At 46.4% G+C, this 16,032-nt stretch overlaps 1 pseudogene; it reads right to left on the bottom strand.

Annotated features, from left to right (window-relative positions):
- Positions 1-2,505: 2,505 nt before the first annotated feature.
- Positions 2,506-11,885, bottom strand: LOC149983184 (general transcription factor II-I repeat domain-containing protein 2B-like; annotated as a pseudogene).
- Between the last annotated feature and the right edge of the window lie 4,147 nt (positions 11,886-16,032).

The following is a 16,032-nucleotide window of genomic DNA, read 5'->3' as shown; positions in this document are numbered from 1 at the left end:
ACAAAACATAGAACATACAAAGCAAACTATGGTCAGGGTGTGACAGTCAGTCTACAGTGCCTTTCAATTCACTTTCAGAAACACAAGTTTGGCCAGTCTTTGGTTTGAGGATCATGTGGTGATCTATGTATGCCTAGTTTGTTAATTTAGCCTAGCAGATAGTCTTATATTCCCATGCCCTAATCACAGTCAACACAAATCTATTTTGTAACAACAATGAAAAAAGTGACAAATAAGATAATAGATTCATGCAGTGCTTTTATTACAATGGATATCTTTTCACCCTTGTCCGTGACTACTTTCAGGCTTACAAAATGAAGAACAGTTTCTAAAACTGCATATCTAACGCTTTAGTCTGTCCTGAAGGTAAATGGTAGGCTATCCACTTGATGTTTTGATTATTATTTTTGGTATAGGGAAGGGTCACTTGTTTTTTTCAAGTATTCAGGGAGTGTCAGAGAAAAATATATTTTAATTACGGGATGACCATCCATTATAATTTCAGAGAGATCCGATTTTCTCCAGGTATCCCTCATTATAAATAACATACAGTCCCTTAGATGACGCACAGGTGCGTCAATAGACTCTTAAGGTTAATAGTACTTACACCACACTTGTGAAAGTGGTACATTTCCTTTTAAAGGCATCAGAACAAGGCTCTGCATTTGTTCTCATGCTCCTAGACCTTAGTGCCGCTTTCGATACCACCATCGATCACCTCATTCTTTTGGAGAGATTGGAAACCCTAATTGGTCTACACTGACAAGTTCTAGATCTTATCTGTCGGAAAGATATCAGTTTGTCTCTGTGGATGGTTTGTCCTCTGACAGATCAATGGTACATTTGTGTTCCTCAAGATTCCCTTCTAGGACTACTACTGTTTTCACTATATACTTTACCTCTTGGTGATGTCATTCGAAAACACAATGTCAACTTCCACTGCTGTGCAGACAACACACAGCTACCCTGGAAGCCTATGTTTCAGACAAAAGGAAGTGGATGGCAGCAAATGTTTTACTTTTAAAGTCAGACAACACAGAGATTATATTTCTAGGTCCGAAAAAACAAAGGTATTAGCGGTTGAATCTGACAATGAATCTTGATGGTTCTACAGTCGTCTCAAATAAAATTGTGAAGAACTTTGACGTCACTCTGGACAATGGTCTCTCTTTTGGTGAACATATCAACATTTCATCTTCGTAACATTTCAAAGATATGAAATGTTTATATAATTTTATGGTGTAGTCTGCGTAGAGATGGATCAGGGAATCGCCCGCAACAAGAGCGACATCATTGATATATACAGAGAAAAGAGTCGGCCCGAGAATTGAACCCTGTGGTACCCCCATAGAGACTGCCAGAGGTCCGGACAACATACCCTCCAATTTGACACACTGAAATCTGTCTGCAAAGTAGTTGGTGAACCAGGCGAGGCAGTCATTAGAAAAACCAAGGCTATTGAGTCTGCCGATAAGAATGCTGTGATTGACAAAGTCGAAGGCATTCCAGTTGACTACCTCATGAAGCTGGTTGAGAGAATGCCAAAATTGTGCAAAGCTGTCATGAAGGCAAAGGGTGGCTATTTTGAAGAATCTCAAATATAAAATATATTTTGATCGTTTTAACACTTTCTTGGTTACTACATGATTCCATATGTGTTATTTCATAGTTTTGATGTCTTCACTATAATTCTACCATGCAGAAAATAGTAAAAATAAAGAAAAACCTTGGAATGAGTATGTGTGTCCAAACTCTTGACTGGTACTGTATGTTATTAGTGCATATGGTGATTTTCTCCACAACTAGTGTAGTATATCTCCATAGTATACTTTAAAATCATTAACTTTGTGGCAAGTGAGGGTCAGAGTGGTAGTGTGAGTATCACATAGAAACATTCAACCTTCTTTGCTCAATCAAAATTAGCTGTTTCAATACATTGATGGCATTATCCACGATTAGTGCTATCAGACCTCAGGATAAGACCCAGATGCAGACAGTTCGAAGTAACAAAAGTGTATTACAAAAACAGGGGGCAGGCAAATGACAGGTCAAGGGCAGGCAGAGGTCAGTAATCCAGAGCAGAGTCACAAGGTACAGAACGGCAGGCAGGCTCAGGGCAGGCAGAGGTCAGTAATCCAGAGCAGAGTCACAAGGTACAGAACGGCAGGCAGGCTCAGGGCAGGGTATTATACCTATTGTATTGATTGTTCTGTTTATGGTGATTTTCATTATTAAACTGCGCCATTGTAACACAGTTTTTGCTCTACTGAGCCTGACTTTCCTGCCGCCAGTACACACAGAATTCCGGACCAAACTTATGGAGTTAGCAGGAGCAGGTACCCTGGGTATAGGGGTGGAGGAGCGCGTCCGGGAGCACGCAGCAATGCTCCACCATCTTGGCACTGCAATGGACCGCGTTGTCCAGACAATGGACCCCTGGGAGAGACAGGGAGTTCTACCAGCGCCTCCACCAGCACAACCGGGGTCTCCATTACGCACCCCTCCTTATGATGGGACGGCTGCGAACTGCAAGGGGTTCTTGTTGCAGCTAGACATATACCTGGCAACCGTCCACTTATACCTGATGGACCTGTTCCTCCTGTTGGATAACCTGCTGGCTACCCGCGGATGTTCAGATCGGGGTCTGGTGGTTCCATCTCCCCGCATCCCCTCTCCGATACCCATGGAGCTGGGAGGGGAGGTGCGCAGGGAGACCGGAGGGGGTTCCAGCTCGTGCACCATCTGTGGCCGCAGAGGTCAAACTGTCGGTCGGTGCCGGGTTGGTGCTCTGGCGTCACCCCAGGTGAGTCGGCACCATTCACACCCAGAGCCCTCTGTTGAAGATATGTTTTTGTATGCCACTTTTGCTGAGTTTTCCCCGCATTCCCAGCATAAGGCTGTCGCCGATTCAGGCGTGGCTGGGAATTTCATAGATAGATTGTTCGCCCATAGTTTAGGGATCCTCATTGTTCCCGTGGCTGTGCCTTTCCCCGTTCACACCTTAGAAAGTCGACCATTAGGGTCAGAATTGATTAGGGAGGCCACCGCTCCTCTGGGCATGATGACGCAGGAAGGTCACAAGGAGAGAATTAGTCTCTTCCTTATTGACTCTCCTGCGTTTCCCATGGTGCTAGTTCTACCCTGGTTAGCTTGTCATGACCCCACTGTTTCTTGGCAACTGAGGGCTCTCACGGGGTGGTCGCAAGAGGGTGCGGGGAGGTGTTTAGGGGTTTCCGTTGGTGCTACTATGGTGGAAAGTCCAGACCAGGTCTCCACCGTGCGTATTCTCCCTGAATATGCCGATTTGGCTCTCGCCTTCTCCGTCGGGGCGATTGTGCGATAGATCTCCTGGTAGACGCTGCACTTCCCAGGTGTCACGTGTATCCCCTCTCACAGGCGGAGATGGCGGCTATGGAAACATATGTCTTCGAATCCCTGCGTCAGGGGTACATTCGGTCCTCCTCTTCATCTGCCTCCTCAAGTTTATTTTTTGTGAAGAAGAAGGAGGGAGGTCTGCGCCCGTGTATTGACTATCGAGGTCTGAACCAGATCACTGTGAGTTATAGTTACCCACTACCGCTCATAGCCACAGCGATTGAGTCAATGCACGGGGCACACTTCTTCACCAAACTAGTTCTCAGGAGCGCTTACAACCTGGTGCGTATCCGGGAGGGAGATGAGTGGAAGACGGCTTTCAGTACCACTTCAGGGCACTATGAGTACCTCGTCATGCCGTATAGGTTGATGAATGTGCCATCAGGTCTTCGCCTTTGTAGACAAGATTTTCTGGGACTTGCACTGGCAGGGTGTAGTGGTGTATATTGATGACATTCTGATATACTCCACTACACGTGCCGAGCATGTGTCCCTGGTGCTCAGGCTGAGAAATGCCTGTTCTTCCAGCAGTCCGTCTCCTTCCTAGGGTAGCACATTTCCACCTCGGGTGGAGATGAAGAGTGACCAATTTTCAGCTGTGCGTAATTGGCCGACACCCACCACGGTAAAGGAGGTGCAGCGGTTCTTAGGGTTTGCCAATTACAACCGGAGGTTTATCCGGGGTTTTGGCCAGGTAGTGGCTCCCATTACCTCACTGCTGAAGGGGGGCCTGGTACGTTTGCAGTGGTTGGCTGAGGCGGACAGGGCTTTTGGTCACCTGAGGGCTCTGTTTACCTCGGCTCCCGTGCTGGCCCATCTGGATCTCTCTTTGGCATTCATAGTGGAGGTGGATGTGTCCGAGGCTGGGATAGGAGCTGTGCTCTCTCAGCGCTCGGCTACGCCTCCGAAGCTCCGCCCCTGTGCCTTCTTCTCGAAGAAGCTCAGCCCGGCGGAGCGAAACTATGACGTGGGGTACCGGGAGCTGTTGGCTGTCGTCAGTACCTTGAAGGCGTGGAGACATTGGCTTGAGGGGGCTAAACACCCTTTTCTCATCTGGACTGACCACTGCAATCTGGAGTACATCTGGGCAGCGAGGAGACTGAACCCTCGCCAGGCAAGGTGGGCCATGTTTTTCACCCGTTTTGTGTTCACCCTTTCCTTCAGACCAGGCTCCCAGAACGTGAAGGCAGACACATTGTCCCGGCTGTATGACACAGAGGAGCGGCCCATGGATCCCACTCCCATACTCCCCGCCTCCTGCCTGGTGGTGCCGGTGGTGTGCGAGCTGGACGCGGACATTGAGCAGGCGTTCGTGACCCGTTTGTCTATTGGGCCCACACGTCACACTCCTATGGTCATCCTGGGATTGGTCAGACAGTGCGCTGTTTGAGCGGGAGGTACTGGTGGCCTAACTTGGCTAAGGACGTGAGGGTTTATGTTTCCTCCTGCTCGGTGTGCGCCCAGTGCAAGGCTCCTAGGCACCTGCCCAGAGGGAAGCTACACCCCTTACCCGTTCCACAACGGCCTTGGTAGCACTTGTTGGTGGATTTTCCTACCGATCTCCCCCTCACAGGGTAATACCGCGATACTGGTCGTTGTGGATCGGTTCTCTAAGTCCTGTCGTCTCCTCCCTCTGCCCAGTCTCCCTACGGCCCTACAGACTGCGAAGGCCTTGATTGCGCACTTGTGCCTGAGGATATAGTATCTGATCGAGGTCCCCAGTTCACGTCTAGGGTCTGGAAGGCGTTCATGGAACGTCTGGGGGTCTGGGGGTTTCACCCCGAAAGGTAATGGGAAGGTGGAGAGAGTAAACCAGGATGTGGGCAGGTTTCTGCGGTCTTATTGCCAGGACCGGCCGGGGGAGAGGGCGGCGTTCGTGCCCTAGGCCGAGATGGCACAGAACTCACTTCGACACTCCTGCACTAGCCTCTCTCCCTTCCAGTGCATATTGGGGTACCAGGTACCAGTTCACCTTCAGCGGGCGTGCCGCGCCAAAAAAAGAATGCAGACCATCACCTCAGTAATGCCCCGGTGTTCACACCGGGGGACCGGGTCTGGCTCTCAACCCGAAACCTGCCCCTCCGCCTGCCCTGCTGGAAGCTGGGTCTGCGGTTTGTGGGGAAATTTAAAGTCCTGAGGAGAGTGAAGGAGGTTTGTTATAGGTTACAGCTTCCCCCCCGATTACCGTATTCTATGTTTTTGTTGTTCTATGTGTTTCTTCTTAGGCCGGTGGTAGCTGGCCCACTCCAGGAGTCTGAGGTGCGGGAGGTTCCTCCGCCCCCTCTGGACATCGAGGGGGCCCAGGCGTACTCTGTTCGCTCCATGCTGGATTCGAGGCGATGGGCCTTCAGTATCTCTTGGTTGTGTATTTAACCCTCTGTTCCCCCCATGTCCTTGTCCGGAATTGTTTATTGTAAGTGCTTGTGCGCCTTAATTTCTGGTGTACGACGGGTATTGTACCCATTGTATTGATTGTTCTGTTTTCGGTGATTTTTATTATTAAACTGCGCCGTTGTAACACAGTTTTTGCTCTCCTGCGCCTGACTTCTCTGCCGCCAGTACGCACCCCTTACACCCAAATGTGCTCAATGGGGGACATGTCTGTTGAGTATGCAGGCCATGGAAGATCTGGGACATTTTCAGCTTCCAGGAGTTGTGTACAGATTCTTGTGAAATGGGCCATTATCATGCTGAAACATGAGGTGATGAAGGTGATGAATGGCATGACAGTGGGCCTCAGGACCTCGTCACGGTATCTCTGTGCATTCAAATTGCTATCAATAAAATGTAATTATGTTCGTTGTCCGTAGCTGATGCCTGTCCATGCCATGACCCCGCCGCCATCATGGGCACTCTGTGTAGAACGTTGACATCAGCAAACCGCTCACCCACACGACGCCATACACACTGCCTGCCACCTGCCCGGTATAGTTAAAACTGGGATTCATCCATGAAGAGTGCCAGAGGCCATCAAAGGTGAGCATTTGCCCACTGAAGTTGGTTACAATGCCGAACTGCAGTCAGGTCAAGACCCTGGTGAGGACGATGAGCATGCAGATGAGCATCTCTGAGATGGTATCTGACAGTTTGTGCTGAAATTTTTGGGTTGTGCAAACCCACAGTTTCATCAGCTGTCCTGGTGGCTGGTCTCAGATGATCCCGCAGGTGAAGAAGCCAGATCTGGGAGGTCCTGGGCTGACGTGGTTACACGTGGTCTGCGGTTGTGAGGCCGGTTGGACGTACTGCCAAATTCTCTAAGACGACATTGGAGGCAGCTTATGGTAGAGAAATGAACATTAAATTCTCTGGCAACAGCCCTGGTGGACATTCCTGCAGTCAGCATGGAAATTGCACGCTCCCTCAAAACTTGAGACATCTGTGGCATTGTGTTGTGTGACAAAACTGCACATTTTAGAGTGGACATTTATTATGTAATGATTATGCTGTTTAATCAGCTTCTTGATATGCCACACCTGTCAGATGATTATCTTGGCAAATAAGAAATTCTCAATAACAGGGGTCAAAACAAATTTGTGCAAAACAATTGAGAGAAATAATATTTTTGTGCATATGGAACATTTCTGGGATCTTTTACTTCAGTTTATGAAACAAGGGACCAACACTTTTTTTGTTCAGTATACAAACGGTTTTGGGAAAGATTATTTGATAAGAGAGATGAGAGTGTAATAAATTGAAGGTTCTATGTTATTTGTTGATGTAAAAATGTAAATCGATTGATTTTAAGGTTGTCATTAGATTTGGGAAGGGTAGGGTCACCAGAACGAACCTCTGCAGAAAAAAATGGGGTCCCTGATGAAAAACTTTGAATTCCACTGTGTGTGAAAAGTTTTTAAACAAATGTTCTTGAATTTCACCCTTCCTCTTTCCTCCTCCAAAACATTTTAAATTGACATTTTAGTCCTAGCAGACACTTTTATCCAGAGCAATTTACAGGAGCATTTAGGAACAAGTGCACATCGACAGATTTTTCACAGAGAAGACTCAGGGATTCGAACCAGGGGTCTTTCGATTACTGACCCAATGCTCTTAACCGGTAGGCTACCTGCAGGCAAAGCAGATTTGAAAACAATTGTTTTGACATCCGATTCTGCTTGCAGGCTTTGTTCAGGAGTGCAGGATGCTTGAGACACTTTAATAATGAATCACAAATTCTGCAGAGCAATCTGACATTTTTCTGTTCTGCATATATTTTCTCTTTGGGGTGTAAAAGGAGCCCCATAATTATTGTTCTTTGTTTTAACTGAGATCTGGCATGAGTCTCAGACTCAGGTTTATTATCTTCACATACCAGTGAGTGTTTGAGATTGTCTCTAGCTCAGGCCTAGGCAATTATTTCCCATGGAGGGCCACATTACAACCACGGACAGAACTTTTGTTAACGGGTATGCACAAAAACACAAGAAAGAGAGAGGGCTCAACATTACATATAAACTACTCAATCAGTGTGAGGAGTGAAGTCTCTGATGGGCATTGACTAGAGCAGTGAAGTCAGGTATCGTTTCTGACGTCGCTATGCTGCAGGATTGCTGAGAGTCAGTAAGAGATGATCTGTGCCTTGAATTTTTATATTTCATAATTGAAAATGTCTGTTCACATACATAAGTTGACCCAAACAGTACAAATCAAATCAAAGTTTATTTGTCACGTGCACCGAATACAATGTTTAGTAGACCTTACAGTGAAATGCTTACTTACAGGCTATAACCAATAGTGCAATAAAAGGTATTCGATAAACAATAAGTAAGTAAAGAAATAAAAAGTGAAAAATAACAGTAGCGAGGCTATATACAGTAGCGAGGCTATAAAAGTGCTGAGGCTACATATACAGACACCGGTTAGTCGGGCTGATTGAGGTAGTATGTACATGTAGATATGGTTAAAGTGATATGGTTAAAGTGCTACTCTCTGATGAACAGCAGTAGCGTAAAAGAGGGGTTGGTGGGTGGCGGGACACAATTCAGATAGCCCGGTTAGCCAATGTGCGGGAGCACTGGTTGGTCGGGCCAATTGACGTAGTATGTACATGAATGTATAGTTAAAGTGACTTTGCATATACGATAAACAGAGAGTAGCAGCAGCGTAAAAAGAGGGGGGTGGCACACAGTGCAAATAGTCCGGGTAGCCATTTGATTACCTGTTCAGGAGTCTTATGGCTTGGGGGTAAAAACTGTTGAGAAGCTTTTTTTTCCTAGACTTGGCACTCCGGTACCGCTTGCCATGCGGTAGTAGAGAGAACAGTCTGTGACAGGTGTGGCTGGGGTCTTTTACAACTTTTAGGGCCTTCCTCTGACACCACCTGGTGTAGAGTTCCTGGATGGCAGGCAGCTTAGCCCCAGTGATGTACTGGGCCGTACGCACTACCCTGTGTAGTGCCTTGTGGTCGGAGGCCGACCAATCGCCGTACCAGGCAGTGATGCAACCAGCTCTCACTGTTGCAGCTGTAGAACCAAATCTTTTAGTTTCCTGAGGGGGAAAAGGCTTTGTCGTGTCCTCTTCACGACTGTCTTGGTGTGTTTGGACTATTCTAGTTTGTTGTTGATGTGGACACCAAGGAATTTGAAGCTCTCAACCTGCTCCACTACAGCCCCGTCGATGAGAATGGGGGCGTGCTCGGTCTTGAGGGATAGAGTTGTTATTCTGACACCACACAGCCAGGTCTCTGACCTCCTCCCTTTAGGCTGTCTCGTCGTCTGCAAACTTAATGATGGTGTTGGAGTCGTGCCTGGCCATGCAGTCATGGGTGAACAGGGAGTACAGGAGGGGACTGAGCATGCACCCCTGGGGGGCTCCAGTGTTGAGGATCAGCATGGCAGATGTGTTGCTACCTACCCTCAACACCTGGTGGTGGCCGTCAGGAAGTCCAAGATCCAGTTGCAGAGGGAGGTGTTTTGTCCCAGGATCCTTAGCTTGGTGATGAGCTTTGAGGGTATTATGGTGTTGAACGCTGAGCTGTAGTCAATGAATAGCATTCTCACATAGGTGTTCCTTTTGTCCAGGTGGGAAAGGGCAGTGTGGAGTACAATAGAGATTGCATCATCTATGGATCTGTTTGGGCGGTATACAAATTGGAGTGGGTCTAGGGTTTCTGGGATAATGGTGCTGATGTGAGCCATTACCAGCCTTTCAAAGCACTTCATGGCTACGGATGTGAGTGCTACGGGTCTGTAGTCATTTAGGCAGGTTGCCTTATTGTTCTTGGGCACAGGGACTATGGTGGTCTGCTTGAAACATGTTGGTATTACAGACTCAATCAGGAACATGTTGAAAATGCCAGTGAAGACACCTGCCAGTTGGTCAGCACATGCCCGGAGCACACGTCCTGGTAATCCGTCTGGCGTCGCAGCCTTGTGAATGTTGACCTGTTTAAAGATCTTACTCACTTCAACTACGGAGAGGGTGATCGCACAGTCGTCCGGAACAGCTGATGCTCTCATGCATGCCTCAGTGTTGCTTGCCTCGAAGCGAGCAAAGAAGTGATTTAGCTTGTCTGGTAGGCTCGTGTCACTGGGCAGCTCACGGCTGTGCTTCCCTTTGTAGTCTGCAATAGTTTGCAAGCCCTGCCACATAAGACGAGCGTCGGAGCCAGTGTAGTATGATTAAATCTTATCCCTGTATTGACGCTTTGCCTGTTTGATGGTTAGTCGCAGGGCATAGTGTGATTTCTTGTAATCTTCCGGGTTAGAGTCCCGCACCTTGAAAGCGGCAGCTCTACCCTTTAGCTCAGAGCGAATGTTGCCTTTAATCCATGGCTTCTGGTTTGGGTATGTACGTACAGTCACTGTGGGGATGACGTCCTCGAAGCACTTATTGATAAAGCCAGTGACTGATATGGTGTACTCCTCAATGCCATTGTAAGAATCCCGGAACATGTTCCAGTCTGTGATAGCAAAACAGCTGTGTAGTTTAGCATCTGCTTCATCTGACCACTTTTTTATAGACAGAGTCACTGGTACTTCCTGCTTTAATTTTTGCTTGTAAGCAGGAATCAGGAGGATAGAGTTGTGGTCAGATTTACCAAATGGAGGGTGAGGGAGAGCTTTGTACGCATCTCTGTGTGTTGAGTACAGGTGATCTAGAATGTTTTTCCCCTCTGGTTGCACATTTAACATGTTGATAGAAATGAGGTAGAACTGATTTAAGTTTCCCTGCATTAAAGCTTCCGGCCACTAGGAGCACCACCTCTGGGTAAGTGGTTTCCTGTTTGCTTATTTCCTTATACAGCTGACTAAGTGCGGTCTTCGTGCCAGCATCTGTCTGTGGTGGTAAATAAACAGCCACGGACAGTATAGCTGAAAAGTCTCTAGGCAAGTATTTGGCCTGCAATTTATCACAATATATCACTAAAAACATATTCTGAGCATGACTCCTAATCTTTCGAAAGTTTTGTTAATCGAGAGATGCTTAGAACCTCATCAGTGACATTGTTTTGAATAGTTCTCCAGTCACTGCATCAGACTGAATATTGATAGGCTCAAGTTGCAGGTCAGTGGGAGCGTTATCCACATTGAAAGTGAAAGGAGAGGAAACCAACAGCATGTCATTTTCCAACACTTTGAAATCCTCAAAACGACAAGAAAACTCACTGTTCAAAGCACGCAGCAGCGATGTATGCTTCTCCCGCTGGTCATCTGATAGTGAACAGACTATTAGTGTCGGAATGTGGGTGAGATTGTTGGCTTCTACTTGGCGGGTCAGGATGAGTAATTTTCCCTTCAAGGCTTTGACAAGGCTGTACATCTGATGTGCAAAAAGTCCCTTCCCTTGTAGTTTAGAATTCAGTTCACTCTTGAGGGCCATGATGTCCACGGGGAAGGCAAAATTAGTCAACCTTTCTTTATCTTGCAGTTGAGGGTAATCCACATACAGTACTTTCCCTTCATTTGCAAAAACTCAGCAGTCTCCGACTTCAGGTCCCATGCCCTTTTAAGCACCTTCCCTGAACTGAGCCATCTCACGTTGTGTGGTAGGGGAGATCTGCATTACCCGACTCTGTGTGTTCCAACAGTGAGACAAACCGCCTGTGGTTTAAAGATTTTGCTCTTATGAAGTTTACCACTTTAGTGACTGTATCCACAACATGGCTCATTTTCAGAACACATTTACAGAGCACCTCTTGATGAATAATGCAATGCCGGAAAATAATTTTATGATCTGGGTTCAGCTCAGCTACTTGATCTTGTATCCTTTTTAAAGGGCCAACGTTTTTTCCTGTGAAGTTTGGGCACCCATCAGTGGTCACACTGGATAACTTTTCAAAACTCAGTCCCAGCTTTGCCACACTTATTAATAACCTCCTCAAATAAATCTTTCCCTGTGGTTGTGCTCTTCATTGACTGTGCTGAAGCAAGCTCCTCTGTAATGTCAAGCTCTGTGGTTATGCCTAGTAAGAATATCAACAACTGCGCCGTGTCACCTGCATCACTGCTCTCATCCAGGGCCAAGGAGAAATAGGTGAAATCCTTTACCTTGTCCTTCAACTGTTGTTCCATATTCTCTGCGATGTCCTCAAAATGCTGTGTCACTGTTCGTCTTGACAGGGAAACATTGTCAAACAGCTATTTCTTGTCAGGGCAAAGTATTGGTCACCACCATGCTTGTAAATAAGGAGGCAGTTACTCAGTGATGTGTTGTGTTGGATTTGCCCCTAACACAAGTCTTTGCATTTAGGCCAAAACGTGTATTTTCTTGCTGTGTTTTTTTTAGTGCCTTGTTGCATACATATGCATGTTTTGGAATATTTTTATTCCGTATATTTTTTATTCAAGGTGATGGTGCAGTAGGAAGTGTATCTGTCTTTAAATTATCCCGTGTAAGTACCGGTCTTTTTCATATTTATCTTATTCTCACTTTCTATCTACGAACTAAAAATACTTTCCTGCAACCCGCCTCACCCAATGTGGTACGGATCTGCAATTTTTATTCCTTATAACTGGAACTTCCATCAGGAGCTTGCCAGTTAACTAGCTACTAGTCTTTGTTAGCCACGGCTAGCGGTCCTCGCCTTTTATCCCCGTCATCAGCCAGCCTTAGCTTGGCAAACACCTGCCAGCTTGCACAGTGCGATATCAACCCAGGTCATATCGGACTGCTTCTCTCTACCATACCACCGGATTCCTGCCGCTCTGGGTCATTACACCGAATCATTGCTCCGGATCATCGCAGCTAGCTGGCTGCAAATGAGTGGCTACTGTTAGCTAATGCCTCTGTCCCGAAGCAAGCACCAGCTAGCCTTGAGCTAGCCTCGAGCTAGGCCCATATACCAGCTAATTCTAGGGCTACAATACCGTATTTGCCAATTGGCCTGGACCCTTTATTGTCGACACGGAGCCCCACCGATCCATCACGACTGGACTGACGAAGTGATCGCCCAATGTGGTCTCAACAGAATATTCTGTTACGATGTCCCCGAAGAACCAGCTACTAGCCCCGGCCCGCTAGCTTTTCAGAACCCTGTGTCCCCTGCTTGCCTAGTGTAGTAGTGACTACCGAACAAAAGACTGACTCACCGTTTGCTGCTCTTTTGACCCTATGATCACTCAGCTACACAGCTGATGCCCCCTGGACTGTTTCAATAACACGGTACCTCATTTAGTTTACCTGTCTGCCCCAGCCTCAAACTCAGGTTCTGTATGTACCTAACTGACCCGCTCTGCCCATTCATCGCCATTTACCAGTTGCTATCTTAGCTCTCCTGATCAACACCTGTGATTTCTTTATACCTCACTCTAGTGTCAATATGAATTGTCTACTGCTGTCTTGGCTAGTTTTTAATGTTTTATTTCACTGTAGAGCCTTCAGTCCCACTCAAAATGCCATAGATAGCTCTTTCGTCCCACCCCACACACATGCGGAGACCTTACCTGGCTTAACTTTTTGTCCCTTGTCGTGGAAATTTCCTGTATTACCAAATCATGAGAGAGCAAACCACACACAAGTCAGAGTTTATTATAGTCCCATCTTTAATTATACAGTGGGGCAAAAAAGTATTTAGTCAGCCACCAATTGTGCAAGTTCTCCCACTTAAAAAAGATGAGAGAGGCCTGTAATTTTCATCATAGGTACACTTCAACTATGACAGACAAAATGAGAAAAAAAATCCAGAAAATCACATTGTAGGATTTTTTATGAATTTATTTGCAAATTATGGTGGAAAATAAGTATTTGGTCAATAACAAAAGTTTATCTCAATACTTTGTTATATACCCTTTGTTGGCAATGACAGAGGTCAAACGTTTTCTGTAAGTCTTCACAAGGTTTTCACACACTGTTGCTGGTATTTTGGCCCATTTCTCCATGCAGATCTCCTCTAGAGCAGTGATGTTTTGGGGCTGTTGCTGGGCAACACGGACTTTCAACTCCCACCAAAGATTTTCTATGGGGTTGAGATCTGGAGACTGGCTAGGCCACTCCAGGACCTTGAAATGCTTCTTACGAAGCCAATCCTTTGTTGCCCGGGCGGTGTATTTGGGATCATTGTCATGCTGAAAGACCCAGCCACGTTTCATCTTCAATGCCCTTGCTGATGGAAGGAGGTTTTCACTCAAAATCTCACGATACATGGCCCCATTCATTCTTTCCTTTACACGGATCAGTCGTCCTGGTCCCTTTGCAGAAAAACAGCCCCAAAGCATGATGTTTCCAACTCCATGCTTCACAGTAGGTATGGTGTTCTTTGGATGCAACTCAGCATTCTTAGCCCTCCAAACACGACGAGTTGAGTTTTTACCAAAAAGTTATTTTTTGGTTTCATCTGACCATATGACATTCTCCCAATCTTCTTCTGGATCATCCAAATGCTCCCTAGCAAACTTCAGACGGGCCTGGACATGTACTGGCTTAAGCAGGGGGACACGTCTGGCACTGCAGGATTTGAGTCCCTGGCGGCATAGTGTGTTACTGATGGTAGGCTTTGTTACTTTGGTCCCAGCTCTCTGCAGGTCATTCACTAGGTCCCCCCGTGTGGTTCTGGGATTTTTGCTCACCGTTCTTGTGATAATTTTGACCCCACGGGGTGAGATCTTGCGTGGAGCCCCAGATCGAGGGAGATTATCAGTGGTCTTTTATGTCTTCCATTTCCTAATAATTGCTCCCACAGTTGATTTCTTCAAACCAAGCTGCTTACCTATTGCAGATTCAGTCTTCCCAGCCTAGTGCAGGTCTACAATTTTGTTTCTGGTGTCCTTTGACAGCTCTCTGGTCTTGGCCATAGTGGAGTTTGGAGTGTTTGAGGTTGTGGACAGGTGTCTTTTATACTGATAACAAGTTCAAACAGGTGCCATTAATACAGGTAACGAGTGGAGGACAGAGGAGCCTCTTAAAGAAGAAGTTACAGGTCTGTGAGAGCCAGAAATCTTGCGTGTTTGTAGGTGACCAAATACTTATTTTCCACCATAATTTGCAAATAAAGAGATTTTTTTCTCTCATTTTGTCTGTCATAGTTGAAGTGTACCTATGATGAAAATTACAGACCTCTCTCATATTTTTAAGTGGGAGAACTTGCACAATTGGTGGCTGACTAAATACTTTTTTGGCCCCACTGTATATGAGCTTCACCATAGCCCTGTGACTCTCAGATCAATTCAGTGTCTAATAAATGAATTCTCTGAGTGCTTACAAAACAGTTCTTATTATAATTTATAGCCAAGACACACCCATCTCAACTCACATGACAAATAACAGATCTTAGGAACATTACACAAATAACTTTTTACTTGAAAAAGGAGTATCCCAATCATTTATAGCATTAGCTATAAATTATTGTTCAGTTTGTTCTTATCTCATTTTTGGTACCACTTAGTACCAAAACATTACAAAACAAAACATTATTAATTGTCAATTCCAGATACTCCCATCAAAAATGCAACCCCTCCTGGACAAGCTTACGGAGAGGAGTGACTGGCACACAGACATTGTGGAGCCAACTAACTGGTTCCTCATTAATCACACCATCCCTTCAAATGGTTTAGGAATAGTTAGACACATTCACAGATAAGACAAACCTGACCTCTCCCCTCTCTGCGCCCCAAGTAACTTTCCCACATAAGCATACTTATGAACATTGATAAAACATCTTATTTATCAACACCCTCCAGAGACTAAACGTCTGTTATCGTCACTCAATCCTTATACCAGTCTGCTGTTCCCACATGCTTCAAGAGGGCCACCATTGTTCCTGTTCCCAAGAAAGCTAAAGTAACTGAGCTAAATGACTACCGCCCCCCGTAGCACTCACTTCCGTCATCATGAAGTGCTTTGAGAGACTAGTCAAGGACCATATCACCTCCACCCTACCTGAGACCCGAGACCCACTCCAGTTTGCTTACCGCCCCAATAGGTCCACAGACGACGCAATCGCAACCACACTGCATACGAGGAATACCTATGTGAGAATGCTGTTCATCGACTACAGCTCAGTATTTAACACCATAGTACCCTCCAAACTCGTCATCAAGCTCGAGACCCTGGGACTCAACGCCGCCCTGTGCAACTGGGTACTGGACTTCCTGACGGGCTGCCCCCAGGTGGTGAGGGTAGGTAACAACATCTCCACCCCGCTGATCCTCAACACTGGGGCCCCACAAGGGTGCGTTCTGAGCCCTCCCTGTACTCCCTGTTCACCCACTACTGCTTGGCCAT

Source organism: Oncorhynchus mykiss, chromosome 5 (assembly GCF_057628025.1).
Source record: "Oncorhynchus mykiss isolate SJ-2025 chromosome 5, ASM5762802v1, whole genome shotgun sequence".
In the NCBI taxonomy this organism is placed as follows: domain Eukaryota; kingdom Metazoa; phylum Chordata; class Actinopteri; order Salmoniformes; family Salmonidae; genus Oncorhynchus; species Oncorhynchus mykiss.
This window is presented reverse-complemented; position numbering and strand designations above follow the sequence as displayed.